This window comes from Portunus trituberculatus, chromosome 37, assembly GCF_017591435.1.
Source record: "Portunus trituberculatus isolate SZX2019 chromosome 37, ASM1759143v1, whole genome shotgun sequence".
NCBI classification, from domain to species: Eukaryota; Metazoa; Arthropoda; class Malacostraca; order Decapoda; family Portunidae; genus Portunus; species Portunus trituberculatus.
This window is the reverse complement of record NC_059291.1, coordinates 12,624,098-12,629,248: the sequence shown is the minus strand read 5'-3', so window position 1 is coordinate 12,629,248 and position 5,151 is coordinate 12,624,098.

Sequence of the window (5,151 nt, the reverse complement as noted above, 5' to 3'; positions counted from 1 at the left end):
AAATAAGGAAATTCTCAAACGCTTTCATCGTCTTTTCTTTACTAATTCTAACTTAAGAACATAAGAAGTTAAAGGATTTCTCACAGGTTTCGATGTCCTATCTCTATCAGTTCTGACTCTCCTCCTGCAAATAATGCCTATGACACACATACAGAATATAAGTTATTTCATCCCTTTGAATGAACCGTTTTGAAAATGAAAACATGAAAAAATAAAAGAATTCTCAAACATTGCAGCGTCTTTTATTATATCTATCAATTTCAAGTCACTTCCTGCTAATGGCGCAACAAACATTAGAAAAAACATTCGCGCTAAGTTTATTTTCGGGCTATGTTTAGTTTGTTTTTGTTGTTGTTGCTGTTAACTCAGACACTCACGATTTTTTTTTCACTCTTTTTTTTTCTCTTTTTTTCAAGTCATTCGTGTTAAGTTTCTCAATGATCTGTGGGTGAATGCCTGCGGTAGTGTGAGTCAGAGTGAATCAGGATGTCAGGGTGAGTCAGTGCTTGTAATTCGTGTATTAGTAAAGGTACAACAACATTAGTATTATAAAGAACACAAGAATTTAAAGGAAGATGCAAGAAGCCAGTCGTAATAACAGCTGAACTCTTCTCTCAAACCTTTGATCACAACTCCACCTTGGACGATTCTGGACTTATCCCTCCCTCTCCTCCTCCCTCTGACTATTTCATGTCTACAATCAAAATTCTTCGTAATGATGTTTTCCATGCCCTTGCTGGCCTAAACCCTTGGAAGGCTTATGGACCTGATGGGGTCTCTCCTATTGTTCTCAAAAACTGTGCTTCTGTGTTTGCCCCTTGCCTGGCCAAACTCTTCCAACTTTGTCTATCGACTTCTACCTTTCCTTCCTGCTGGAAGTTCGCCTACATTCAGCCTGTTCCTAAAAAGGGTGACCGTTCTAACCCCTCAAACTACCGCCCTATAGCTTTAATCTCTTGCATGTCTAAAGTTTTTGAATCTATCCTGAATAGGAAGATTCTCAAACATCTGTCACTTCACAATCTTCTGTCTGATCGCCAGTATGGCTTCCGTCAAGGTCGCTCTACTGGTGATCTTCTGGCTTTCCTTACTGAGTCTTGGTCATCCTCTTTTAGAGATTTCGGTGAAACTTTTGCTGTTGCGTTAGACATATCAAAAGCTTTTGATAGAGTCTGGCATAAAGCTTTGATTTCAAAACTGCCCTCCTACGGCTTCTATCCTTCTCTCTGCAACTTTATCTCATGTTTCCTTTCCGACCGCTCTATTGCTGCTGTGGTAGACGGCTACTGTTCTTCTCCTAAACCTATTAATAGTGGTGTTCCTCAGGGTTCTGTCCTGTCACCCACTCTCTTTCTATTATTCATTAATGACCTTCTTAACCAAACTTCTTGCCCTATCCACTCCTACGCTGATGATACCACCTACATCTTTCCACGTTCTTTCAGAGACGTCCAACCCTTCAGGAAGTCAACAGATCACGCAGGGACGCCACGGAACGCCTGACTTCCGATCTTTCTAAGATTTCCGATTGGGGCAGAGAAAATCTAGTAGTTTTCAATGCCTCAAAACTCAATTCCTCCATCTATCAACTCGACACAACCTTCCAGACAACTATCCCTCTTCTTCAATGACACTCAACTGTCTCCCTCTTCCACAATGAATATCCTCGGTCTGTCCTTTGCTCATAATCTTAACTGGAAACTTCACATCTCATCTCTTGCTAAAACAGCTTCTATGAAGTTAGGTGTTCTGAGGCGTCTCCGCCAGTTTTTCTCGCCCTCCAACTGCTTACTCTGTATAAGGGCCTTATCCGTCCCTGTATGGAGTACTCTTCGCATGTTTGGGGAGGTTCCAGTCACACAGTTTTACTAGATAAGGTGGAATCAAAAGCTCTTCGTCTCATCAACTCCCCTTCTCTGACTAACTGTCTTCAGCCTCTTTCTCACCACCGGAATGTTGCATCTCTTCCTATCTTTTATCGCTATTTTCATGCTAACTGTTCTACTAATCTTGCTAACTGTATGCCTCCCCTCCTCCTGCGGCCACGCTGCACAAGGCACTTCTTCCTCTCATCCCTATTCTGTCCAATTCTCTAACGCAAGAGTTAACCAGTACTCTCAATCATTCATCCCTTTCACTCCCTCCCTGCATCTTCTTTTAAGAGGGAGGTATCGAGGCATTTGCTCCCCAACTTTGGCTGACGCTTTCCCACTTTTTAGAGAGCCAGCACTCAAGTGGGCCTTTTTTTTTCTTTCTTTTTTTTTTGCCCTTGGCTGGCCCTCTTCCCTACGTAACAAAAAAAAGTAGTAGTAGTAGTAGTAGCAGTAGTAGTAGTAGTAGTAGTAGTAGCAGCAGTAGTAGTAGTAGTAGTAGTAGTAGTAGTAGTAGTAGTAGTAGTGGAAGTAGCAGCAGTAACAGCAGCGGTAGTAGTAGTAGTAGTGACACACACACACACACACACGCCCGGTAGCTCAGTGGTTAGAGCGCTGGCTTCACAAACCAGAGGACCGGGGTTAGATTCCCCGGCCGGGTGGAGATATTTGGGTGTGTCTCCTTTCACGTGTAGCCCCTGTTCACCTAGCAGTGAGTAGGTACGAGATGTAAATCGAGGAGTTGTGACCTTGTTGTCCCGGTGTGTGGTGTGTGCCTGGTCTCAGGCCTATCCGAAGATCGGAAATAATGAGCTCTGAGCTCGTTCCGTAGGGTAACGTCTTGCTGTCTCGTCAGAGACTGCAGCAGATCAAACAGTGAAACACACACACACACACACACACACATACACACATGCACGCGCGCACACACACACAAAACAACACAACACAAACAAAACAAGAAAATAAACCCAAAAAAATAGCAACACGTCCACACTGCAAAAAATACAAGAAATGCGAAAAATAAATAAAGTAAAATAAAATAAATGAAACCAGGGAGTGAGTCACATTGAGCGGAGCGAGGCAGGGCGGGGAGTGGCGGGGCAGACCAAGGCAAGGCGAGGCGTGGCGGCTGAGTCTCCCAGAACATTTCCCCCCCTGCAAGCATTCCCTTTCATTACTCCTTTCCCACCCTCTCTCCTTTTTAATGCGCGTGTCTCGTGAGTGTTGGTTAGTCATTCCATTAATCTGACTCATGCAGCCTTGGTCAGGTCAGCCGGAGTAAGGCAGCTCAGGGATACACTCAGCAAAACTTCCTCTTTTGCAGAAGGGAAAAAGAGACAGGGGAATGACAGAGGAAAGGAGGAAAGAGGAGAGGGGGAAGGAATAGTGATGAAAAAGAGAGGGGGGAATGGAGGAAGTGATGGTGAGAGGGGAGGGATGTGAAAGGGAAGGAATAGGGTGAGGGGGAGGGAGGGAAATGCATGTGTGTGGGAGAGGGATGGGAGGTGACGGAGAGAAATAGGAAGAATAGGATTTGCTCACTGGTTCCCTATTTTTTCATGTTCTCTTTTCTCTCTTTTTTCTTTTTTCTGACAGGGAGTGGCGTTGGTAGAGAGAGAGAGAGAGAGAGAGAGAGAGAGAGAGAGAGTTCTGTAGAGGGGGTCTCGCGCGGGGTTTTGCTTCCGCCCTCGAGATTTTAGCGGAACCTTTTGTCTCAGGCTTATCCCCACCATCTCTCTCTCTCTCTCTCTCTCTCTCTCTCTCTCTCTCTCTAGGACAAGGAGTGAAGTTTGAACAATGATAAGTAGATAAGTAAAAAGAAAATGATAGAGATAATGACAGCAACGACGACAATGGGATGTAAGAGGAGAGGAGGAGGAGGAGGAGGAGGAGGAGGAGGAGGAGGAGGAGGAGGAGGAGGAGGAGGAGGAAGAGGAGGAGACACAGGCCATCGGGTATTGACTACTAAAAGGGTGGACTGCAGGGCGGCCAGAATCAATGGAAAGTAGAAATTCTCAGTGTGACTCTAACAACTCCCTCCTCTTCCTCCTCCTCCTCCTCCTTCTCATCCTCCTCCTCCTCTTGCTCCTCTGCTACACTTCACTAGGTTTCTGTGTCACCCTGTCATTTGGCTAGGTTATGTTAGTCCTACCGTAACATCGCCAGCTCCGTTGCAAAGGCCTGTCTGTACAATAGTGGAGGGGAACGTGAGTTAAGTCTGGTATTGAGAAGGCGGAAGGTGACTGACGGACAGATAAACGGACGGGAAGGATGAAGAGCGAGACTGACAGACAGACAGATCGGCAAAAGTAAGATTGTCTGATGTAAAAAGATGGAAGTGAAGAGGAAAGATAGAATAAGAAAAAAGAGAAGGAAGTCAAGCAGATAGATAAATTGATTGATTGAAGGAACGATAGGTAGATAGACAGATAGGCAGATTGACAAAAGGATGTAAAAATGGGAGAGAAAAAGGATAGACAGAATAGAAGAAAGTAAAGGAAGAGGAGAAAGTCCAGTAGTGAGATAGATAGATAAACACAGATACAAATGAACCAACACAAAGATATAAATAGATAATCACATACTCCATCACGCACAAACAAAACAAATATACAAACGAATAAACAGACAAAGACTAACAAGAACCACGAAACAGACACATACACGCACAGACAGACACACGCACACGCTCACAGACCATTTTGTTCACCTAAACTGGTTACGTTTCTTTAGTTCATCGCTTGGTAAAAACTGAGAAGCTAAAACGGCCGCACTCACGCTGTCAGGGAGGCTCCTACTCACCTCCTCCTCCTCCTCCTCCTCCTCCTCCTCCTCCTCCTCCTCCTGCAGTCTCTCTCTCTCTCTCTCTCTCTCTCTCTCTCTCTCTCTCTCTCCTTACTCGTTCTACTTTTCCTTCTCTTGTTACTTCTTCTTCTGGTCCTCCCTTTCCTACTCCTCTTCCTTTTCTTCCTCTTCCTCCTCTTACCATTTGTACCGCCACCACCATCACCACCACCACCATAACCATTACCACCACCACCACCGCCAGCACCACCACCAATACCACCATGAACAACAACAACAATAACAACGAAGAAAACGACGATGCCAACAAAACCCTACACACACACACACACACACACACACACACACACAATAACAGGCCGTAAGCAAACAAGGGGCGTGGTCGAGTCATTTCCGGTTCATCGTGACGAAATGAACCGAACCTTTCCTGTCTCGAAGCTTGAAGATGCGGAAGTGACTCTCTCTCTCTCTC